Source organism: Melospiza melodia, chromosome 3 (genome assembly GCF_035770615.1).
Source record: "Melospiza melodia melodia isolate bMelMel2 chromosome 3, bMelMel2.pri, whole genome shotgun sequence".
Taxonomy (NCBI): Eukaryota; Metazoa; Chordata; class Aves; order Passeriformes; family Passerellidae; genus Melospiza; species Melospiza melodia.
This window is the reverse complement of record NC_086196.1, coordinates 59,028,558-59,055,556: the sequence shown is the minus strand read 5'-3', so window position 1 is coordinate 59,055,556 and position 26,999 is coordinate 59,028,558. Positions and strand designations below refer to the sequence as shown.

General features: G+C 36.3%; 1 protein-coding gene across 3 annotated transcripts in view; it reads right to left on the bottom strand.

Annotated features, from left to right (window-relative positions):
* AKT3 (AKT serine/threonine kinase 3) overlaps positions 1 to 26,999 on the bottom strand; it is a 152,444-nt gene that overhangs the window by 99,845 nt on the left and 25,600 nt on the right. The gene's annotated exons all lie outside the window — the stretch shown is intronic.

Sequence of the window (26,999 nt, the reverse complement as noted above, 5' to 3'; positions counted from 1 at the left end):
CCTGGCACTGTGTAGCGGATCAGCACAGGGGGCAGGTTGGAAATCTGGCCTGGGACCAGCGAGACTTTAGATCACGATTTCACTGGAGAAGGCAGCTGTAGCAATAAACACAACGTTCGCTTCTGTTCCACGGGATGTCTCAAATGTAAACACTCACTGTATAGCTGAATTCCCAGTTTACATTACACTAAGCACAAAGAAGAAGAAATGCAAATAGCTGACCTCTAGTAAGGCTAATAAATCTCTAAGTGTTGATTCCCAAATACTTTCAGATAATTCCCTTCCCCATTTCCACAAAATACCTTTGCAGTGACATCACTACGGTTTTAAACAGCAAACTACATTTATGACCCTGAGAAGTTAAACAGAAGGAAGAAACAATGAATGAGATCATCTGCGGAGAGGGGGGGATGTTTCTTTTCACAAATTACCGCCACTTTCTTTATTCCCTTTTTTTTTTAATTTTTACTTTAAAAAAAAATTTGCATCCTAAAGCTTTTCTCAGTCTCTCCATTATGTAACAGTTCTTTAGGAAACAGCCAGCTACCCTGACAACTGGGATGTTTTGCCAGAGTGGCTTTGTCTAAATCCTAAAGCAGTACTTGGCTATGCGCTGAGCCCAGTGCCTGCCTGTGATCTGAATGCCAATTAAGAGTGCTGCCCTTCTTGTCTGACAAGTCAGAGACTTAAAGGTCCATCTGAGGTCAGCAAACTGTCTGGGCTACTTTTGTGAGCTTAAGAGACTAAGAAACACAGCCAACAACATGGTCCTTCAAGTGTCACACTGAGCAAAGACCATTTTATGTACGATTGTCATTGCATTTTATTTAAAGCAGACAGAAAATTATTCATCTTTTACTTCAGTTTGCTCTCCAGTCTTACTCTCATTCCCTGCATCACCAGTGAAATTCAACCTCCTAGTGGACAGGTAATGATGAAGACTAAACTACTTGTACTAGGAAGTCAATCAAATAAACATCCTGGGGTGCATCAGGTGGCCATCAGGTCAAGGGAGATGATCCTGCCCCTCTACTTGGCCATTGTGAGGCCACCTCTGGAATGCTGCATTCATTTCTGAACTCCAGAGTTCAAGAAAGACAAGGAACTATGGGAGAGGATCCAATAGAGGCCACAAAGAGACAATGTGGGGTCTGGAGCATCTCCTATGAGGAGAGATTGAGGGAGCTGGGCTTGTTCATCCTGGAGAAGAAAAGCCCAAGAAGGATCTCATTAATGCATAGAAACCTCTCAAAGACAGGTGTGAAGAGGAGGGTGCCAGACTCTTTTCAGTGCTGACCACCAACAGGATGAAGAGCAATGGCCATAGACCAAAACACAAGAAATTCCACCTCAATACAAGGAGGACCTTGTTGCCATCGAGGGTGCCATTGGGAGCACCACAACAGTCTGCCCAGGGAGGTGGTGAAATTTCCCTGTCTGGAGATACTCGAAACCCACCTGGCCACGTTTCTGTGCAACCTGCTCTAGGTGAGCCTGCCTTGGCTGGGAGGGTTGGACTGGAGGATCTCTAGAGGTCCCTTCCAACCCTAACAATTCTGTGATTCTGTAATATCTAAAATTCAATTAACAAGATTAACAAAAATTCATTCAAAATAATTCCAGTTTGGCATACTCATACTAACTCTACTATATTGGCTCTATAATAGTCAACTCCCCAGCTTTCCTATGAGTCTCCATTCAAAGAAGTCCTATATTCTGTACTCAAAGCTTGTATTTTTTTGTTGCAAATCATGAGAAACAGTGAAGCAGGTCGAAATGCACTCAAAATGCTGTTTGCCTGGATTTGTTATAAACACCTTAAAATAATCTTCTTTTGACATTTTCAAGAGATCTTTTAAGACAGAAATGGATTTCTAATTTATCACTATCAGGAGATATAAGGAAGGAGTAACTTCATTTCCATTCTTTCACATAGTTTCTTCTTTTGGAGGCAGAGACAATTATCTGGTAGCTACACAAAATGTTATTTTCCTCCTTACTATTGCTTTTCATGTAAACAGTGAAATCTTTGTCTTATGAGCTCTACTATGAATGCCAGATTTTTTGTAAATATTTAGCTAAAACTATGAGCTGAGACAATTATCTAATCTAATAAACTATAATTTACATTCCCTGTTTTACCACCTTTCCATTGTAATTGGCATTTTAAGCTTCAGTTCTTCTCATGGGAAATTGCAGTTTAAACACTGAATTTTTTACACACAAGCATCTTTAATTAACCCCCAAAGGAAACGATACCTTGCTTTTCAGGATGATGAAGACAACTAGATGTTGCACAAGGTATTACTCTACCATTTCCATGAAGGCTTAGTGAGAACACACATTAATGGAAAAGATAAGATGAAGAAGGAGTGTGGCTATTGACTTTTACAAGGCATTTTAATTTTAGACATTAAAGTTCAAAAATTAATTTTAAAAATGCAGAATTGGTCATTAACTTGTCAGATAATACCACAAATGAAAGAGATATTTAAAGGAACAGTTTCATTGAAACTAAGGCTAGATCTCCCACTGAGAAAGGCTGCTAATATGTGTTTGAACTTGCAAACTCTTCCTTGTACAGCTACATTAAGAACTTACTGTGATATATTTTTGGCATATGATCTTGAGGAGGAGGTTGCAGTTTTCCTGTATTTTACCTACAGTAATTCATTCATTCTGGAAGTTACTGTGAGCAAGAGGGAGAACTGGTATGGAGTAACACTTACGTAATTGATAAAAACAAAATTCTGTGTGATATTTATAAATACACAGAAGTATTTTTAAAATTGCATTAAAAATACTGAAATGAGAACTAGGTTATAGAGCTGTCTTTCTTTATACAGAAAGAATTTAATCCATTTGGGTTTTTTCAGTCCATCTCCTTCATTATAGTATCTTAATTTTCCCCATATTTCAAAATGTATATCTTAATTCCTGACCAGAAAAGGAATTGCACAGATATATCCCCACATAAAACTTAGACTCAGTATTCTCAAATCTTTTTCCCAACTCAGGATTCCAGTACTTCTGCCACAGATGTCAACATAACACTGCATGCACATCTCCTATCAGCGAGCTCCTCTCCAAAGCTTTAGCTTTTATATGACACATCTTTAACTCATGTTCACTCTTCCACATTCACAGGCTGTTGAGGTCTTGTGGAAGTCTTCCCTCTTAATTAAGTGCTGAGCAAAATGCTTCTTAAGTCAGTGTTGTAAAAAACCCCCTCAGATCTCACAGAACAGTAACAGAAATTGCATCAACATTAACATAAACAGTGCCTCAGGGCCAAAACATCAAATTTCCATTACATAAAATTGAGGCATTCTCTCACCCAGATAAGTATTATGACCTTCCAAACTAAGCAAGGCGGCCTTGTATGACCATGGGAAAACAACCCTTTATCTGATTAATTTCACAACCTCAAAAAAAAAAAAAACCAGAAGCAAGTTTCTGAGGAAAAAAATAAATAAATAAACCCTGCAGCAATCTGTTACCCTGAGTATTCAAAGTCTTGAGCCATGCTTCCAGTACTGCTGAAAGGCACATGCCTGTCACTCCTTCCACAGCAACACACACCTTCAGGTTCACTGTCAGTGATTTGTCCACTGACAGCACTGGAAGACAAACTCCTTGAAGAAGAAATTCAAAGCTTCCTCCACAATTTCAAGCTATCGGTTCCCCAGTCCTCTTGTCCTGGGGTGAATTCCCCATGGTTTTAAGAAAAGTGAATTTTTAAAGTTTTGCAGCTTTTATGCTAGACCAGAATTGCACTACTAATTTATCTTATCAGCCTCTTGATTATTGGTGAGCACCAGGAAAAGCAATATATTGAATGAGAACTATTGAGAAAAATAACATTATGAAACTAACTGCTTACTTTGATTTCTCTCTTTTGTCTTCTCTCCCAGTGTCCATGCAGCATCACAACTATCCTACACACTGACATCACTTACAACCCTCTGAATTCACAGCCACAGCATCCACATCCGCTAACAGACAAAATCATTGTGCTCAGCGCCACGCAGCAGCAGCTCAAACACATCATTCCAAAAGGATGTCAACCACCAGAGTATCAGCTGATGCCTGAAATACAAAGAGGCCATGCAGGTTTGACAAAGTCTCACTGTTAAATCACGTTTTACTTTGAGGGAGAAAAAACCCAAACAAATAGATTTTTATATATTTGGGATACCTATTGTGATGAATATTTATATATTGAGCAGAGCAGAGTAGCAGTTCGCTATGTGGAATAGAAATCATATAAATAAACCACCTTATCTAGGCAATTTCATCTGGATTCACCTTTTTAGGAACTAAGAAACAAAACATATTTTTTCCAACTCCTTTTTTTCTCTCTCAGTTCTTCTCCAGTCTCTCTCATTCTGTAATTTTATTTCTAGCCCTGATCCTATATTTCAAGTTCCTTTTACTCACTTTGTGTAGATACAAAGATACTGTTCTTTCAACATTTAAGGAATTGCCTCTAAAACAAACCCCCAAGATTCATTCAAGCCTACAAACATAAAGAGACTTAGAACAATTTTCTGCAACACTAAAAGCCACTGTGCTAAATGTCTTACAATGCAAAGGAGTCCACTTCTTGAAATCAGTAAGAAGTAACTGCAAAGAAAGAGATTATCCTTGACACAACAGACATCATACTCATGAGCACAGAAGCTGGGTTCACAACTGAATCACATTCCTTTTGCTAAAAACTTTGCATATGACAAGGGGAAAAAAGGAAAAGTTCTGACAAAAAAAGATTGACTGAAGATGTGTTTCAGCATGCTGAACAACTGCATGATTTTGAGACCAGGTGAGAACTTCTTAGATGCCTTCACAAGAAATTCCATAAATTTCTAATGCTGATCATCACCACTCTGGTTCAATAACTTCTGACCTTTCCACAGCAGCCCCTATGTGTACATGCCTCCTCTTCAGACAACTCTGACTTTATAAGGATTTTAATTACTACAGATATACAAGTTTGATCATGTTTTAGAGGATTTTCACCCAAGTGGCTGTGCCAGAAAATCCTGCCTATGAACTTCTTTACGTTTACATGTTAATACAAGAAATCACATCAAGTGATTTATCAAGTCTTTTCCTGCTAAAAGACAAATTAGTTAAGCAGTGTAAAAGGGAACAGCTCCCCTTCAAAGCAAATACTCTTTGCTTTCTTGACTACCCTTTCTAACCTTTGGTACTTCACAAAGGATGGTGTACCTTTGCATTTGTTTAGATGTGTTGGTAATTCAAGAAATGTTACCTAGGCAAATTTTCTGAGCCATTCTGATTTCCTCTACACTCTTCCAATATTAATATGGCTTAAAGAAATTCTAATTTGTGCTCCAAATGAGATCCAGAAAAACTGAAAGCCAAAGAACTTGACATCTGAATAAAGAAAATTAGTATAAACTTCTCTCTAGAAAAAAATTAATGGGCAGACAAATAAGCTTGGAAAAACTGACAAAACAGTCTCTGTAAAAAGAAATAACATCTCAGAAATCTGAGGTTTCTTTTTTAAGAGTTAATAAGGATTTAGATCAGAAAAAAAATCCAATTTATATAGACTGCCTAGGTTTCCAAACAACACTCAACAACATCCTTAACATAAAAATCCTCAATCTCCACCAGACAAAAGGGATGACATTCACAATAAAAACAAATAAAACTAATTTTAAACAGTCAGAAAGCAGGTATAAAAATTCAGAGTAAGTGGTCAGTTTTCACAATGAAAATCAAGGTCATCACTGGAATCTTTCAGTGACCTACCCTTGGGTCCAATATATCAGAGATGATCAGTAAATTAAGGTAAGGGATGGGGAACCAAGGCTGATGATGACACAAAATTGTCCTGGCTAGTAAAGAGGAAAGCCTGCTGGGAAGAACTGCAGGAGGTCTTAACATCTTTCCTTTTTTTTTTAATTCTTTTTACTCTTCTCTACCATCAAATATTAGCCACTATCAGAGACAAGACACGCATCAAAGTAACCACTGGTGCTACTCTTAGTTTGCTGTTAACTTGCAGGAGAACAGGTCACCTGTGCAGACAAAACCAAACCAAGTCAATAGTCAGCTCCTAGGTGAATGTTCCAGGACTTGCACTGTCATGACATTTACTTTGGAGATGGATATTGTGAAATGGGTTCTGTTTGTTTCTAACAGCTGCTCATGAATGACACTTCTAGGCAGGGGTCTCCGATCCAGAATCAAAATGTTTTAGAGATTCTTTCTCAAATTCTGGTCTCTATCTACAAGTGGAACTATTAAACCCTTGGAAACCCTCTCAGAAAAATAAAATCAGAGCATTTTAACTTTCAGACACAAGTGCTGTAACCATGAGTACTCTTTATTTTAAGTCTGGACAGAGAGAAGAAAAATCATTTTCCTGTGTGAATCTTGGCTCTTCTATACTGTTTCACCAAGAGCTGGCCATACTTAAGCCACACTCACTTCAAAATGCAGTTTCCAAATTACATCACACTCTTTCAGACTTCTTACATAAAGAGAAACAGTTGTGAAAAGGAAGTAACAACTCTGCCACCACATACCTAGAGAATCTTGCCAGACATCAAAGGCAAAGAGTACAAACTCTTTTCTTACGACCTGTGCAAACCAAAAACCCAAGTGTCATCTACTGTCAACATCATTCTCTGGTCATCTGGACTGCAGACTTCCAGAGAGCTGAACAAGATGCTGGACATTCTCCTCCCCTATGTGCTGATTATCTATGCTGTCACATCAGACACATTATTTTGATAGACCAACAAGTCTGGACTTCTGGGGCAATCAAGAAATTACCACTACACATTTTCTTTGCACAATTAATATTAGAAATAATTTTCAAAACTTACACCTGGTGTTAAACAATTCTAAGGCTTTGAATTATCAAAATTCAGGCAATTTTATTCCAAATAAATAAATAATTGCATGGTATATGTACTTTACAGATACTCTAAATCATATTTACCTTTTAAAAGCTGTTTGAGCCCTGTATCGATTTACCTACTGTGTTTTTGTCAAATAAATGGAATATTAGTGTTCAACTTACATGCACTTAAATTATAAGTCTGTATTTTGAAACCTTTCCTTATCATGTAAATCAATTTCTTTAAATTACCTTGTGCTTTTCAGAGAAGAATATGTCAAGATTGTTCAACCTCTTTACCTTCCTTCTGCACAGTGTAACAGTTATCAATCTCTGGAACAAAATCTGAGATAGTAAAAGGGCAGCATCCCCATACTCAAAGCATGAAGGAGCACACAGGAGCATGGCTGACATCACCTGCTTGAACAGTAACCTCAGCAGCCTGAGCCAATTCTCACATCACCTACAGATACCCTATCCACTAATTTATCTGAAGCTGAATACAAGTTGAAACAAGTTAAGTCAGTTATTTCTCAGGGAATTAGGGGAAGGTACACAGTCATGCTATTGTATAAAGACATCATAATAAATCTTCTGTCAAAAATGTACAATCTTTAGGCTCTGAAATTTGACTTGGAACTTGCCATTTGGCAGAGAGCTCATTGGATGTCAGAGATGCCTGTAGGTACAGCCATTCAGATGTTATTAATATTTATATACAGATATATATATACTCCACATCTGCTAGGGTAAGACTTGTTGAGCCTAGCAGCCCAGTTCCACAAAGATGTGTTACACAGGCCACTTTTTCCTTCCCTGATGTAGAGACCTGATTGTTATTTCTGCAACTGCTCCTTCTGACAATCAGTTTTCTGCCACAGAATGAGAGCAGAGGGGCTCTTCCTCACACTCCAAGTACTGCCTTTAATGATGTCTGGGTAGTAGAGAGATGAAGGAAGCAGTCCACATGGAATAATTCACACCAGGACAAATGCACTGCAGAATCCTGAATGAGGCAATGGGGCAGCAGGTGCTAAAAAGAACAAGCTGGTCAAAGTGGATACTTGGATGGCTGGAACATTTAGAATTTGAGAGAAATTGAAAATTGTCACAGAAATGAGCTGAAAGCATGGAGCAACAGCTGGGACTCACAAGGTTCTGAGAAAACCCAGAGAAAGACAAGGACCAGATTTGGACTGCATACATGCAAATAAGGAGTAGTAGGACAATCAAAAGAAGATTCATAGTATCTTGAAGAAAAGGGCAAATAAGGGGTTGTTACAGACACCAGTTACATGTTTCAAGTGCAAATATCTGTTCTAACCCAAACTGAGAGATAATTCCACAGAATACAATTACTTTTGAGCTGGCTTTTAAATAGGACGTCACATTCAAAGTAAATTCCTTTAAAAGGCTGACCAGGTAGTTACCAAGTATTCACAAAGTTATAAAAATGCCAGAACTAAAGCTGACTACACAGGTATAATTTTAGATACCTTCATATTAGCATGGGAACTCTGCTCCTGACACTAAACAAAAAACTACTCAGTATTTCCTTTATTCTTTATTTGAGAGTTGGTCTCAACTTTCCTTCATAATGTCTAATGTGTAATAAAATTCTCCAGCAGACACATTGAATTTAAGGACTTTGACACACAGTTATCTCTTAGAAAGTTTACTGCATATGCATATTAAATACAGTCTTAATTCTGTGTATACATTTGACAATTAATTTTCTTTGTTACATGATTAATGACTATTTACCTACATTTTAATTCATCCCTTTATTTCAAAGAGTAACTGTAGGCATACTGTATTTTTCTTGCATTTCTGTCTCGAGATCTCCCTAGAGAAAAAAAACAAAACCACAAACAACATGCCATAAAAACCAAACAAAGAAACAAACGAAAAATCCAACAACAACACAAGGAAAACCCCCAGTCTCAATGGCAACTGCAGTGACAGTATTCAATCACAGTATCAAAAAACTGAGAACTGTAAAGTGAGAGAAATTGTCCCACTGAATGAATGAATGAATGAACTGAATTGTCCCTCACATAGAATAAAAAGTACATGACTGCATCTTTCACAGTGTTGGAGTGCTGAGGGAAACCTAAACAGAAAACGAGCAGTTTCCCTTACATATTTTCTCCTTATTTTTTCAATGGGTAACAAAGAGTTGGAATAAAAAATTCCTTTTTTCTTGAAAATGAAAAAAAAACCCTAGCAAATTAATCAGATTTCACCCCCAGCCCCAAGAAAAACCCCAAACTACAGAAAAATTACAAACACAGATCTGCTTCTCAGTAAGAAATGTCATATGCCAAATGTGGTATTTTAACATTTGAATGCTTGGAATTATTTCAATACTCAAAGCTGAAAGACTGTTTTAAAGAGAAAACAAACAAACTAATAATAATGCTTTCTTGCTTTCGGCTCTTCTGAATTCCTTTTTAAAAAATAACATTATGGGGCTCATCTCAGGCAAATTAGGCTTATATTGTGATCTAACACGTCTAACAAAGTGATCAGCAACAGAACAGGAATTTATTCTACGTTATATCCATCTCCCATATAAAACTATGAAGATCTGTCTTTCATGTCTCTTCATAAGCTAGTGCTCATTCCACATGTTATAGAATTTAACTGGTATGATGTACATTCTTAATAAAATACACTTTATCTTCCTAAACAAATGCAGAAGGCAAATTTGTCTATCATAACAAACAAATTTATATACTTCTTTTTTAATTATTAGTTTCATAACATAAGACTAAACAATACTCAACTGAACAGTCAAAGTTTTAAGTAGGAAAGTGGTTTGTCAATATTATTTTTTACAGTCTTTCAACTCAGAAGAATAGTGGGGGGTGGTCTGATGGTGATTTATTTTAAATTTAATTCATCAATATTTTCCTTCCTCCTATGATTTATACAGCTATCAGTAACCACTAAGAGAAATTCAACCTTTTGCTGTAGCATATAATTGTGTTCTTTATACAGTATGCTTTTATTGCCATCCATTAAAAAAACTGGTTTTATCATCCAATCAATATACCATAGTATTTTGCAGTAAAATGATATCTGGTGAAGAAAGAAATGTATCAGAATGATCTCTTTTATCTGGCTGATGCATAATCAATGATCCTTCCTCTACAGATGGCTATGAAAGCATCCAAAAATGCTTAGATGTGAGAGTTCATCATGTGCCTCAAGATGCTTTTTTTTTTAATTAGATTTTTAACATACACCCTCTGCCCTGAACACTAGTCCATTCTGGGCTTCAGGGATTTTTAACAATAAATAATGAAATATGTGAATAGCTGAAGCCCTGATCTCATCACATCTGGCCCCACAATTCTTGCCTTAGAAGTATAATATCGATGATTTCAGATGCAAGCACACCTACTTGTAGGCAAACAGGCTAAAATAAAAACATACAAATGTCACCTGTAGGAAACAGCTAAAATAAAAACATACAATTACATGTACACAGCACATCAGGACGATTAAAACTGAACATTAAGTGTGAACTGAATGAGTGTTATGGCAGCCTCTCCTCCCCGTTACTCCACCTGTACTGCCAACAGGCACCCATCACCTCCTGCTACCAAAAGAGGAACTCATTCACAAAGTTCATTTTAGTGAGTCAAAAACTCCACACACCAAGAAACACATTAAAGCTTCCATTTTACAGAAATTACCCAGAAGAGAAATGTAATCACTGTAGCAAGGAATGCCCAAAGGACACTGTGCGCGCTGCTCGGTGCGTGACCAGGGCACACCAACGGCACCACAGAACTCTCTTCTTCCTCAGGTTTTTTCCTCTCCACTAATACCCCAGATACCAAGACATAACCCCTCCATGTGCTCCTTCCCAGCAGTATGAGATTTTCTATAAGTATCAGCACAGTTTTTTCACTCTCCTGTAAGAAATAGATGGCCACATTCAAACAATCATTGCTACCATGCTCCTAGTAGGAGCTAAAATCCCTTCCACGCCCTCTTTGCTCTGTAGCCACAGGAAAGGCTGTATGACAAAGCTTTGAAACTGAGGCTGCAGCTACTCTGAACTCAGATGCTGTGATAATCCAGCTTCCTCTCCAGCAACACAAAATTTCTGAGCAAGAGTTCCTTTAGAACCAAATTAACTGTCATTTTCGTTAAAAAAGAAAAAAAGCCAACCCACAGCTTGCATTTCAGTTGATACTGAAACACAGAAAGCAACATGACTTGCAAAACAATTCTTATTCAAGTCAGAAGACAATCCCCACTTAGCCTCCATCAACACACATCATTATCTTCTCCTACCACAGAGAGCAGCTTTCTCATGTATCCATTACTTCCTCCATCCCTGCCCAAAACCACCCCACCTTTTTCCTTCCATTTTGTTCCTCATTTTCACCTGAAACATTTTTATTTCCTTCCTCATTCATGTGTCACCACCACTAAATTATTCTGTCCTGAATTTCTCATTCTGCTTGTTGACGCTGAAATAATAAAGTTTGAAATTTGCTCTAGATTATTATAATAAATAAATGAAACTTAAAACTAGGTAAAGCTTCTGATTATTTTAATTACAAAATACAACACTTGTTTACTCTCTGACAATCTTTATTTACACCCTCCTAAGGAACAGCAGAACTGCCTTTCAAGCAACATAATACAGTTTATTAAGGCTATGTAGACTGAATCAGAAAGTGTTCCATAATTACCTCTGTCCTCCTTTTTTATGACATAATATATTACAATAGCTGATTAAAGTAAAACATGCATTTTCTACCAATCTCTCCAAAATATTTTATGCTCCTACCTTGGGCACATGCATCTAAACATTTTGTGGCAAGTTTCACGTGTTTTAAAGTAGAGGTCAAAATGCACATAATCACAATTAATGCTACAAAAATCAAAAGGCTGCCACAGATGAACTGTCCTCCTCAGTAAATTCCACCAAGGTGCAGCACTGCGGTAGCAATATTTTCTAAATTTCCTACAAACATATAAAGAATCCTATTTCATATGTGACAGAAAATAAGATGAGTTTAAATTGTAGTAACAAAGAACCACTAATAGAAGTGGTGAAAAAATGGAAAGTCTATATTTAACTTGGTGCTCAGTCATTAGAAAGGTGCCCCATAACGACCATATGTTACTCAAATATGTTATCACACCTACAATTTCATCATATGTCTCCCAAGAAATTAATTAGCTCTAACTTTTTCAACTTTGACAAAAATGTCTGCAGTAAGTCAGACTACTAGCTGTTGAAAATGCTTCAAAATTCAAAGCTTGCCTCAGCTTTTATTTAACCTTTTAATTACAATCATTGAATAACATTTGGAAGGCAGATGTTCCTTTTTTTGCATATGTGGTTATTAATAAAAAAGACCATTAATTTTAAATTAATATTACTTTTTCAAGTACAAAAATGCTACGAATAAAATATTTATATAGCAAAGAATGGATACATCAGCAACGCTAAAATACTAGTTACCTTAATTAGGAGGAATAACTTGAAAATAATGAATTCCAACCAAAAAACCACATGATGTGATTCATTTACAATAAAGAATTGGAGCAGATCAGAAATCTCTGCTGATCTGAATATACTGAATCAACACAGAAGAGCTCACCTTTCAGCTGTCACCTCAGGTCAGAAAAAACAGTGAGAATTATGTTTAAGCTTGACATGGGCATGATGAGAATTGAGTCATCCCAATTTGCCTTATATTGAATAAAATATAAGGGGAAAGTAGCAAGGAAATGGCATCAAAAAGCAATGTTATTTAACCTAAACTACAGAACCCACTAAAATGCCCAGTTTGGTGAGTAAACTAAAAGGTCAAGCCCTACTTCACAACAAACCATAACAGTCTGGGCAGATGTCATTCACAAATCTGACTTACTTTGTTGTGATAGCTAGAGAAAATCTGCAAAATTTATTCCAACAACTTAATTCTAAAAACTTACCCAATAAATCACTACCTATGGAAGAAATAATAAAGTTGTTTTAATACAGGCACATCAACATTCTCAATGTTTTTATCACCAAACACTAAAGTTTCAGTCTGGTAGCAACAAAAAATAATAAAAACAAAATTAATTTTACAATCTATACTTCCTCAATTCTTAAATATATTAGGCACATCAGTATAGAACTCCTTGAAGAAAATTTGTACTTCACTGTAAAATCTTCAAACATTTGAAGAAAAACAGGTTACATAACTGCTGAAGGCTTGTATTTAGAGTTCCTCGAGGAACAATACTATAAAGCCATTCATTTTGCACAGAATTAACAACTAAAGATTTAATGAACAACCAACACTTCCCATGAAAAGGGTGAAACAACAATGTTACAACCAACTTTTTCTTAAGGTAGCATGCCATAATGTGTCACCACAAACAGTAAAACAAATAATTCAATAATTTATTATTTTCTCCTCCAAACTCAGAGGAAGGTACCTATCACTGTCAAAACTGCCCTTTATAAGTAGTAAAAATAATGTTTATACATGCATGAATACACATAAGGGAACATTAAATTTTCCAACAATTCTGAAGATGGCTAAGTTATTCCTGTGATGGTCTGTTTTACTAACCAATTACAAAGGTTAAGTCAAAACTTAAGAGAAACCCAGCCTTTTTAAATTACAGACAAGGAAATTTAAAAATTTAATTGAATTAACAAACCCCCTAACTCTGTGTGTAATGATACCATAACTGATTTAAACTAATTAGAAGGAAAGAGGAAAGGGGAAAGGGAAAAGAAAGAAGAGAAGAAAAAATCCTTGTTATTTTTATAAAGAAAAAAACTTGAGTGGGGAAAGGGGGGAAAGATGCTGAACTTTAGTTCTATTATATGCTACTTTTTCTCTATAAATGTTTATACTTTAGAATACAATGTGTCACTATGCAATATTTCTAGTTAAATCTGCTACTGTATAGTTTGGTACGCAAAATATCATGGGCAATTATAATACAACATGATCCTATCCAAACATAATTTCTATAGCATCAAACATTCCAGGGCAATACGAGAGAAGAAAATTTATTTTAAAGTAAATTGAAAATACATTCAACACAAAAAGAAAAATGAAAGTGTGAAACTTCATTAGTACAGCTGTACTGTAAATAATTTTTTTTATATCACAGTTAAAAATTAAAAGAAAAGAAATACTGTCTAGACAAGCTTGCTAAAAGCAGCAAACCACTAATATCAACCACCCCTCAGCTCACTCAATCCCATATTATAATTCCAAGTAGTTTTCCTTTTTTTGATGGGAACTGTCCTCAACACTGAAAGCCAAACTAACTGGACCATCTGCAGGCAGCACTACTAATTTTTAAGTCTTCTTCCTACATATTTCACAACATGTAGGATGCAAGCAAATGAAGTTTCCCATATAGAAGAAAAAAGTCTGGTATGAAAACCAGGCACCAGTATGTGTTTCTACCTGAAATATAAAATGGAGTTCACAATATTTTTTCTAACCTTTTTATAACCAGCCTCCAAACACTTGAGCACAGGTATAAAGAGAGAAAAGCTGCTTAGTTGCCCTCAATTGGGCAGGTGTTGATTCACATCTCTTTAGGAATGTTCTGAAGAAGATGACACTCAGATAGAAATCATACCTACCTTCAAAAGAAACCCTCACAAAGGCATGTATTATTTCCTGAAGAATGCTTTGAAGATAACACAAAAATAGATGTGCTATATAAAAAAGTACATATATCCTCTTAACAAACTTACTTTTTAACTGAAATGGTGTGTGCTAGTAATATCTATACATTTTTTAAAGCAAATTTTAAGGTTTACCATCACCATGTAGTACCCTTTTTCTGAGGTCAGTCAAACAAAGAGATGCAATAAAAAGCCATAGAAAACCAATTGTGATTCAGACTGCTCTAAGTGTATGAATAAACAAAGTCAGTATGCAAATCACATTTTAAATGGTAGCACAAAATTTTATTTGGTATTCCTTAGCAACAATCATTACACTTCCAAATCAGTGATTTTATGACAACCATTAATAAATGTTGTCCAGATTTTTAGTGGCCAAAGACCTATTTCATAATTTCAATTAACCACTTTCTTAATATATAAAGACCCCCCAAAATTTTCATAGTTTGCAATTTTTTTTTTTTAAAGAGAACAACAAACAAACAAAATCCAGAAAATTCCCTCACTACCAATGCCCAGATACTCACTTTTCCTGCCTTTCCACAAAACCCATGTGCCAGGGTGGACATACCCAAAATGAAACAGTCCAACCTAAGAAAGGTTTTTAAGAAACAATTTTCACCTCACAATTTTGAGAGCAAAGATCAGTAAAATTTTTTTGTGTTTCTTTCAACTCATATCTACAAAATTTAAGAAAATAAAAACCCAAAAGATACCACAGTATCATCAGTATAGCCAAAGGATGCCCACGGAAGGAGGAAATAAACGAGGAATGTTCACCCTGCTCATCAAGAACTCAGCACCTTACACGTGGACCCGTGTAGCTGCTCCCATTTTTCACAGGAAAGCCATCATTCTTCCAGTGTCCCTGAACTCAGCACAAACTGAAATCCAAACAAACAGAGAGCACTGAGAGGAAAGGATTCTGCTCTGCTTGCAGGCCAGGTGAAGCATGTGCATTACCAAGATTTTTGCCAAAGACAATCCAGACTTTTCCCAGCACGGGGGCAAAAAAAGACACATTTCACCAAAAAGTTTCTGAAAGTGCCCCAGTTAAACTCTCCAGATGTAATTTCTTTTGTAGCAATCAGACTTTATTTGTTAGTTCATATCCTAATCAAAACAAAACAGGCAAAAATAATTTGCTTACTGATGACACTTTTTTTTCTTTAAAACTGTCTGCCTTTTTCACGCTCTTCCTCTCCCACTTTCGTGTCATTGAAATAGCGACTGACATCAGAAAGCAGCTGTGCTGCACACACCCCACCACCCTGCCACAACTGCACAAGAGCCTCCCAGCCTCCCTCTGAAAAGCTGAAACCTAATTAGGATGCTTAAGATAGCTTTATGGATATTGCAAATGATAAATAACTAACCCAAACATATAGGCTATCACAAATGCAATGGATAATTTTTTAATCTTTTTCATCTAAAAATATTCTGGTGTTCCTACATATTGCACAGAAAACAATCAATGCCACTTGAAAAAATGCTTGCTTTTCCATTTTGCACCTGCACTCTTCTGCTGTGAAAGTGTGTTTCGCATCAAGATTTTTATTTCCAGTTCTCAAGGTGGGTTGAATTAGAGTAACAGTATTTCTAGAAAACACACCACCAATATTCTATGAGATTCCTTCGCACACCTAAGAAAGCAATAAATTGTCCTCTTCACACTTTTAGAATATTTTACGATTTTGTCTGTTTTCTATGAGTTTGCAATTATGTGCACAGTAGACTTAAAATTTCCATTTTTAACATTAAAGGAACTATGCACGTGAAAAATTACATAACCTTGTAATTTTGTGAGTAAGCTACATAAGCATAATTCCATATTATTTGAGGGCAGACCCTAAGTCTACTCAGGCACCTGAATAGTTAGAGACATTCCGAGGTGTAAACATCACAGACTCCACAAAAAGTTTATACATTCAGCAGGGCAGCAGTATCTTCAGAAAAACAGAGAGCCCTACCCTTAGGGGTGCAAAATTCTGGTATTGATGTTTCAACATCCTAGTGACTAGAGAGAGAAGGGACAAAAAGACAGAGAGAACACAAAACACATTTACTAACAAAGATTTTACTCATTCAGGTTCAGTAACAGCTCCACCAACTTAAAGTTCTCTGAGCAGCCACCTCACAGGTCACAGGGACTGAATTCAAGCAAAACTCTGCTGAGATGCAGGGAGCCACGTGGCCCTTCTGTCCCTGAGAGGCAGCAGCACAGGCAGGAGGGGTCCCTAAGGAGCCCCCAGGAATCCAGCAGCGGGTGGAAAGCAGAGGATGCGTTCCTTTGCCAGGTCCAGGTCTTTGCTCCGTTTTCTGCTATTACTTTTCACCCTCAATTTCCAAAAGTATGTGTATTTAAAATGCAGTGCTGTATGACCTGGAAATCTATCATTTTAAGGCAAAAGTACCACTGTAGGAAGCAAGGCAGTAACACGCCAGAGCAATGCGCTGGCAGGAATTCAAATCCATCTCAACCGGGCTCGGCACAGACATCGGAGACCTTCGCAGGCAAACCCTCCTGCGGAACACAGGCACTCAATTACATTACAGACTGACATCACAGAGTTTGAGTCAACTTCTACAGGCCCTGGGACTTTTATCTATTTTATCTTTCACTGTACATGTAAAATGTTAAGGTATGCTCACAGTTTCACATATAACAACACTACAAATTTCTAGGAGAGCTCTCAGGTATTTAAACATATTTTCTGTCTGGTCTTACAAACATCATTTTAATATCTGGAAATCAATAATGAACTTTTTAATGTATTCACTAGCAAATTTTTTATCATTACAGATATATTAAATATTTAGTAGTTATTATCAGTTTCCTTACACTCCCTTAATGAAATACAAGACACAGCTTGCACTTCTGATGTGACCTAAAATGATTTTACTCACAGGTCTTTACCTCCTCTCCACCCCAAATACTGACAACAAGGACAGTAAGCATTTTACCTCCTATCTGTGTCTATCACCACACTTCCATCAGGTTTCAAGTCATCCAAATCTAATGACAGCAAAGCAAAAGATTAAGGTACTACAGCCTAACTATTGAATATATTGAATATATGAAAATATTTCTCCATACAAGGATCATATTCATAGTGCCAAAATTTGTACCAAACTGCAAAGAACCTTTCAGATATGAAAAAATAAATGAATATTTGAAAATATAATTAATTTCTAATTTGTACTTTGTGAAAGTGTATTAGTTCACAAACACAATCCTCACATACCATTAAGCAAACATTACTTTATAGAAGGGAATAAAAATGCAGCTCTTCCTGTATATTTTTTCTGAAGAAATTATGCCTATCAAAATGAGTTCTAAAAGCAGAAAAGGCAAAATTTGCTACTGCAAAGTTAGAGTGAATCAGGTCAGGATTCAAAATTTCTCCAATATCACCATTTAACACTACTTCAGTGGTGGTTTCTATATCAGTGTGCTTTTGTTCTGTAGAAAAAAATTTACAATGTTAAACTGCAAAAAGACTGTTCGTGTAAGGTTTTTTCATCCAGGAAAGTCATTTACACAGCATGCAGTCAAAACACACATTAAATAGAAGCATCATCTAGATTGCTGAAAACAATGCCAACTGGGCCACTGGACACTCATATTCAATAAAAACAATTTGATTTTTAAATAAGTTGATGAAAATTTAAAAATACATTATCAGCAAAGTTTGTGCTCTTGCTTCTCCTATTCCTGTGTTTTATGCTTCTCAGACGAGTGACTTCAAAATTAAGAAATAAGGTCTCAAAGGCGATTCACACTCCCAAAACACTTGACTCATCTGGAAAAGCATTAGCTGATTATGTAGCCTTTATTGTGTCTGGCACTATAAACAAAGCATCCAGCCACATCCATAGGTAAGAATAAAACAGACAGAAACTTTTTTAGGCTACTTGCAGCAACGGAAAACAAATTTCTAAGCATTTAAAGGCTGTAAGAACAAAGAATGGAAAAGGAAATTACTACTTTACACAGAACAAATGAAATAAAATCTCTGCTGGCTAGCTTTCTCAAATTTAAAAAAAAAGGAAATTTAAAAAATAAAAAAAAGGAGAAATAATGATCAGCTGTTGGTAAAATAGCTTTAATGAGCACTTGTAGGACCACATTAAAACACCCAATTTGCTTAATAAGTAGGGAACGTGAGTCTAAAACTACAAAAGGAGTGTGAAATCCCATGTTACAACAAAAACTGATCACAAGAAGACAGAGTGCACTGAATTTAAGTAGAAATCTACATGGAAATGTACAGTGACTTCCTAGAAAAACCATACCAAGTTTCATATCCCCATTTCAGCACTACATGGCACTTGCTATCTCCAAAATAATCCAGGCCCTCAAAAGTACATGCTTACCTATGTATCCTGTCTGAAGCCCTAGATGATGGAGATCAGGCAAAGCTGGGGGCTGGGACTGGGAGAAGGGAAATCAGGACAAACATCCATCAGACACAGAGTTTACTGCTGGCTGCACATCCCTAGCACCCATATATTGGGCACCTGTGAACAGCAAGTCAAACCTGACTGGTCTGGCTTGGGGGCTGGCATCCCAAACATTTCTGTAGATATCCAAAGTCTGAAGCTGTGAACTTAATATCAGAAATTGCTGCTTTATGGGGAAAACTTTTTCTTTTCAAAAAAGAAACAAAACCCTCTCCACATGTCTGCATTTGGACTCAACTGCTGTGCAAATTCCTGCTAATGTAGGTGTCTTGTCAGAGCAAAGCCTACCCATTGCAGGAAATCCCCACCTTTTAATAGGGCAGAACCTGGAGGAATCCTCCTCCACCAGGGGATTTGTTCTGGGTTGTAAGAAGATTATCTCCTCTTCAGTCGCCTCAGGTGCCGCGCTCTGTCTGTCGCTGCCTGCTAAATGGAGCAAGGTGAACTCCTGTGCTACAGAAGCCAGCCACGTGTGACTGCTCTCCCAGGAATTACCTCGCCCAAGCTCTAAAATCTGAGCTATCTGGCAGAGATGGCAGCCAGAAGACTGCCTGCAGGTTTCCCAAAAAAACGAGGTGCATCTCCTGAATGGCCAGGACACGTGCAGGAGACGTTTCGCACCCCATTGCTGAGGAACAGACAGGATGTTCTGCTAGAGGCAAGGGACAGGGAAGGGGGGAAGCGCTTCAGAAGTTTATTTCCCATATAATCACACTTCCAACCTGCTGGAATAAAGTAATGGCCAAGGAGACCACAGTAGCAGAAAAGTTCTGCTGGATCAACGCCATGCTCAAACCTATTACAGCAGACAGCCCCTTCTTGCAAACAAATATGGGAGGGAACAGGGAAGCATGAATGAGAAAAAAGAAAAACAATACCAAAAACAACCAAAGCAAACCCAAAAAAAACTACAAAAACACACACACATCCCCAGACAAAGAAAAAACAACATGGAATATATATTATATGTATTTTCTCTGTAAAATTAGCACTAGCACAAACCTGAAAGCAAACTTCTCAAACAGAAGCAAATCACAGAAATAACCATCCCACCTAAGCACAAACTCACTTTTAAAGAGAATTTGTAATCCTCCCACAATGGACAGTAGGGGTCACAAGTAAAGATCACCTAATCTCTTTCAAAGTAAGATTTCTGCAGCAATCACTGCTCAAATATTTTGTAGATCATTGTTCAGAGTACCTTCACCACCTGTGACAGTTCAGAGTATCACTATATTTATTTTCCTCTGGTGGAAACAGTAAGCTTTATATAAGAAAACAGAAAATTATTTTATTTTCTCAGGGAATAAAGCATCACAAAAATACATTATTTTGATTTAAAAAGGTCCTCTGTCTCTTCAGAGAAGACTAACAATTGCTGAAACACCCAAAATAGAAACAAATATTAAAATATTTAAAAGCCCACAGTCATATACTATTTTCAGCTTTCTTTATAATACCTACTAAAGCAAACAAACTAAAAATCCTTAGCACAAGAAAAGTCATGGGCAAATTTAAATGTAATAGGATGTGTTAATAAAAGATAAGATTATAAAAACACTATGACAGTTGATGGAAATCAACAGATTAAAAAAAGTATATGAAGGTTATTCACCAGCTTCCCAGAACAATCAAAATATCCTCGATCACTCTGATGTCACCACCCATTAAAAGCCTTAGATTTTTTTTTTCTAACATATTAAATGATGGAAGGAAGAATAATTCTCCATTTCTCACTCTCTGAATTCTGTTTTTAGCTGATCAGTGAGCCGACAGTCACAGGCACTCTGAAAAGATCATTTATTTGGGTATAATAAAAAAAAAGCTATTTGCCAACAAAAAATAAAACCCCCACAGAAGAGATCAGTAAATCTTAATAAAACACCTTTGGAATAAGGATGCTCTTAGGAAATCAGATACAGAATAATAAAGAGAAGGATAAACATTCTAAAGATAAAAAAAACATCATCCAGTTACAAGTGGGTCACGTATAGAGATGCCGATACAGCAAGAGTTCTTTACAATAGTCCAGATTTAGGCATTTCATTGTCTTAGAGAAATCTGTGAAGAACAAGCAATGCAACGATGTTACAAAAAAGACAAATAACATAAGAGATAAATATTATTATGCTATGTATTACCAAAGATTTTGTACACAAATCAAGGAAAAAATAACTAAAAAAGAATTTATTCTTTTTATCCAGTAAAGATAAAAGCTCTGAAATATCAGCATTTACAAATTTTGAGGACTAACAAATTAAGAGAGGAGCCACTAAATTGGTAAAGGTCCTGAGAGAACCAGACTGTATAGGGATTTTTTTTATTTTTAAGAAAATACCAAGTTTGAAGTACACTAAAAATAACGAGGCTTATCCTAGAACAGAGAATATGGTAGGGAGTAAGAGGAAGGCGGAATATAATCATCTTAAAATATGCGAGTCTCATAAGGAGGACAGTGATTAATTGTGCTTCACATCTACAGATGGCAGTACAAAAAACGATCAGCAGGGAAATTTAGACTACATGTTGTTAGAAAGTTGGTCCAAATAAAGTTTAAGTTGCAGGACTACTTTGTATATAATAATAATCACTGGAGCTTTCAAGAACACCCAAAATAAACACCATGCATGGACTTATTCTGGTTTTGAGTCCATGTCAAAATGGGGGACACACAATTTTAACACTCAAAATTTCTTCCAATATTTTTAACTCAAATAAAAATGTGTCAATACATAATCTCAATTGGTAGCCTTGCTGGAAACACAGACCAGTACTTTTGCACTTATCTAGTTATTTTAGTAGGTAGTTTACAACATGAGGACAACTGTTTACAACATAAGGACACTAGTTCTCCCAGCTTAGTGAGGTTTATGAAAAAGTGATACATTTCTCCTTTATCTTATTAAGAGTATCTACAATGTAACTCTCAATTTGTTTAATAAACGGTTTTTATACACAGGAAGCACTCTTTTATCATCATAGGTACAACATTGATAACAGTCACCTTATCAGATATTATAAACATCATAAAATTAATGATTACCTAGGTTTTTAAAAAAGTGCATCTGGAGGGGAAATTTTATTTTGCTTTAAAGAGTTTCTGGGAGGAGCATGAGTGACTACACCCAGCAGTACATCCAAAGGGAAAATGGAGGGAAATGCCAGTCCTCCTTCACAGGCAATTCCCAAAACAACATCTCAAACTAGCTATGAAAGGAATAAAGTTCAGTCAGGGACAAGGACAAAACAACGCAGGCGTGCTGACCCTACACAGCAGAAAGACAAAGACTGAAACATTCCAATTTTATTACAGAACTAATTTAGCAAAAAACCTGGCATAAACTCAGCAGAGCTGTACTGTGGGAACCCACATACTCTCATCTGTGCAAACCAGAGTTCAATACCAGAGAATCACTGACTCAAGGCTATCAACCTGGCAAACCCTCTCAGTCCTAACTATCACCCTCTATGTCTAGATTGATTCTGACTGTGCATCAAAATGGGGAGATGAAGTCTTCATACAGTCTTTGATAAAAATCCACCAACGACTCCTCTCATCCTACTGGAGATCTTCTACAAGGAGGGGTGGCCTATCTTTTTTAAGAGATCAAGATCATGTTAAATTAGATTTTGTAGTGTATTGTATCAAAACACCACAATGAAAATGCACAGAAATATGCACAATTTCAACAAACAACCACTTCCTCAATAACTAGTATTCAAATTAAGATTTAAACAATGTTTTGTTTTTGTTCCTACTTTCTTTAATGCAATGCACCTTAATACTTAAAAACCCTCTTTCTTAAAGATGTGTTTTTAATCCTCTGCTCCTGAAAAATATGTCAATATTTTTAATGATCATCCTATAATTGTTCTCTTCAAACAAACCTTGAACAAACAATACAAGGCAACTCCTGCCAACTCTCTGACCACAGGTCAAAGAATACAGTAATCCTGTATTTTTAGCTCTTGAAGATTTTTTATTGTTATGGACTCTTGAGCAAAAATCCTTAGCAGTGAGCACAGGACAACTGCATTTCAAACCTCTAGGCAACACATAACTTGAAATAGTATATTACACAATGTCTTTTCACTTCTTTTATTGCCAGAGACATTATTTTAAGTTTGCCTTCAATACTACAAGAAGTACATTATAACAATCTGGATACACAGAAATTTCAACTGCCATGCACACAAAAGAGGAAATGGCCACGGAAACAAAAGGAGAAAAGATATTCTGGAGTGTGCTGGATTAATTTTTTCATATAACATAACTGAAATCTGCTCTGAATTTGACAGAGCGGACAACCTCTGACAAAATGTGTTGGTTTTAACTACAATCCTAACTGGACCTAATTACACAATAAATCAGGTGAAGAATCTGAGGAAGTAGAAAATCATGACTGTGCAGGCTCTGCAGGACAGACTAAAGATAGATGCTTTCCCTGCAGTGCATGAGAGGAAGGCATCTAAACTGAGCTCCACCAACACCAAATGTGTAAATGGGATAAAAATACTATCTGTAAATATTTAAGAACAAAAATGAAACCAAATTTTGTTTCCTCAACGTTGAGCCTGTAAGTACAGCTGAATTGCATTTGAAAGTCTCTCTTCCCTTTATGAGGCATTAATAAATAATCACTGGAGCACTCATGTACTGTGAGTGGAAGAAGAAGAAAAGTTGCAGCTATCAATAAACACTGGATATGTTTGAAGAGTTATTCATTTTGCCTAAACTTGTTATCCTGCTAAGTGGAACTAACAGTCTTAGCTCACTACTTAGAATCATAAGATGCATCTAGAAGGTGAGTGAGCTGTTCAAATTTCTCACAGGATACACTCATTCCCATGTGCTAGGCTGGGATCAGTGAGATGATTCAGTGAGGGGGAGAAACAAACAACCCAAATTAATAAAAACAAACAAACAAAACAAGACAAAACAACAAAGAAGAACACATCCAAGAAACCAAGGAAACAAACAAAAAAACCAAAAACCATAACACACCCACACCCACACCCCTGTTTGGGAGATTTTCTTCCCCCCCTTGAATATCACAAGGGGAAAATAAAACACAAACCAAATCTATTTACCAAATCTAAGAAATTATTGAATGCTTACTTGGACAAACTTTGTTGAGATTGTAACATTTAATAAAATGTTTTGCATAACGCATGAGCAAGAGACAGACTGAGATAACAGATTTAAAAGCTTCCATTTCAACTAAAAGTCTTTCATAAATTTAAATTCTGCAGTTTCCAACACAAACCTTTGTAACATTAGGCTCCTAGTAGAGCAATTTAAAAGACACTATATTGCAGAGAGATGCTGATTTGGAAATTCTAGAACTCCTATGAAGTGAAAAAAGTAGAAAAATATAAGAGCAAGGGTTCTCAGAGAAAAGGTAATCCATAGTACTCTCATCAACTGTAGGTTACTTGGATAAAATAAGCTTTGATTTTTATTTAAATAATCCTGAATGCTCTATTATACATTAAGCTAATCAGTGGGAATGCATCTGAAGATTTATTTAATTACACAATCTTATTTCTCTTTTCAGGACTGAAATTACATACAAATTCTAAAATAAATTAAAATACATTATAATTAAATACTCTACTTAATAACCCGTACTCTTTACTTCTGGCCTTCTACTTTTAATCACTCCTTGCTTCTGCAATATTAAAACAACCTAAAACTCTTCAGTTTATAATAGTGGAAAAAACCCCCAAAGAGCCAAAAAGCCCTGTGCAGTTTTTATCTGCTCTGAACCTCTCCTCACACATCCAGTGTGATGTCCCACAGCCTTTTTACCTTTGGTGTCGTTCGATGGAGAGACTCTTTCAGCTGGTGCTTTTTGAGTGTTCCTCCAGCTGCCCAGTGGCATGTTTTCCATGACAGATGCTCTGGCTTCATTCTTAACATATGTTCCAGATGATAATTCCATCTTCTTTTCTGGATAACTTTAGAGCCAAGGGGTTTTTGAGCTGTCTAATGAATCTTGGCATCTGTTATAAATTCATTCAATTTAATACATAGTATTTTTCTAAGGCATTTGCTTTCAAAGGCATTTAGATGTCTGTACCTTTGTTGGATTTCCAGCTTTCACATCCATATGTTGTGATGGAAAGCAATATCTGAGTTGAAGTTTCACACCCTGGTCTTTAAAACATGGATTTTTATGACCGTATCTTATTTAGTTGGTAAATGAAACTGCTGCCTTGCCAATTTGTTATGCTAGCTCCTTACTGAAATCCCCAGATGACAGGCACCTTACTACCAAGATATATAAATTTATTCATTTCTTGTATTCTTTCACTTTCCAGTGCAGGCTTTGAGCTGGGAGTTTTCAGAGAAAATTTTTATTTGTCTGTATTTTTTCCTTATAATTATATAATAGTATTATAAGCAAAGCACTAAAAAAAAACCCAAGCAAACAAAAAATAATGGTTTGAACTTCATCTTCTCAACACTGAAAGACAAGGACGCTCTGCAGCATTACAAAAGTTACTGCAATTAGCATGGAATTCTTGTTTGTTTCAGACATTTCATGCTTTCTTAAGTAAATAAAAATTACCAGTCCCTGTTAGCAATGCAAGCTTTCAGTATTTTTTCTGAAACCCTATCTCCACATTAAACTTTCTCCACTTTATTATTCCTTGATGTTTTATCCAGCAATAGAGGTACCTCATTTCCATACCAAACTTGCTCACTTTCCCAGCCTATCTAACCCATCTTTCAAATTTCTCCAATCTCTGGATCGTTCCCATTTTACCAATCTCAGCAGGCTCATCAGCTGCTTAGAGCCATGCAAATGCTGTAGCATTTACCAGTGACTCTTTCAAACAAGGCCTGAGAGCAGCTGTGGCAAAAGTAATGACAGATTTTTACACCAGAAATGTCCAGTAAGAGTTACAGTATGAACCAAAAGAAAAATATCTTGAAAACATTACCAATAGTTCCATTTCTACAATTTCAAACTAGGAACAGAATCTCTAACTACAATAGAAGCTGAGACCATCAATGCATATCTTTCCTTCAGAAAAAAGAGTGCTGCACAGCACAGCATGAGCATAAAAGGCTATTTCCTTGCAGATTATCCTTAAAACACTCTGAGAAAGTTCTCCTGATCTTCAATGCCCTTGGTACCTGCTTGATACCCCAGGCTCCATAGCAGCTCACACCATTCCATCATTTAAAAGAAACATCAATGCAGTTAAGATTTACAAAAAGACACCTCTTTTCTCACAGTGAGGACTTCAGTGAACTTCACATGCTTTATTGAGTTCTATTTTCCTGATTCTAAATCTCTGCAAAGCTTTATGCACACTAAAACCTTTTGTGTTTCAGATGGCACGTTTTCAAACACCATTCTCTTCCTATTGGGTGTGCTCTAAACAGCAACATTGCCTTCCTCAGACATTGGCTAAATCATGATGCGTGAAATTTCTCAGTAAAGAGTAATTCCTAATAATTATTTATTCTGAGAAAAGATTAAAATAGATTAATTTCTTGCTTTGTGTGTTAAAAAATAAAATGTCACACTCTAAGTGAAGAAATACAAGCAGATTTTTAAGGAACTCTAAAGATGGCAAGTTATTTGGAGCATTTTTAAAATAAGTTAATTGCCAAAAGACAAGAGCTACCCCTTTTATAAACCATGCATGTAATCAATACAAAACTTTCCTCTATGCGAAAGCTACAAATATATTGACATCAACAGCTCACGAACCACAGATGGCTTTTAAGGAATATAGTGGATTGCAAGAAAGGAAAGGCTATTAATATGCTGAAGCTATCATGCATAATTGTATTTACTACAAAAATACAAATGCTTACTGTGAGGTAATTTACCAGTGACAATTATTTCACTGAATACAACAACCTGTAGTTTTCTATCCACCAAAATTCATAGAGATACTTTCCTTTTGTGAGGAAAGGTCAGACACACTCTGGATGACTACACAGTGATGCTTCTG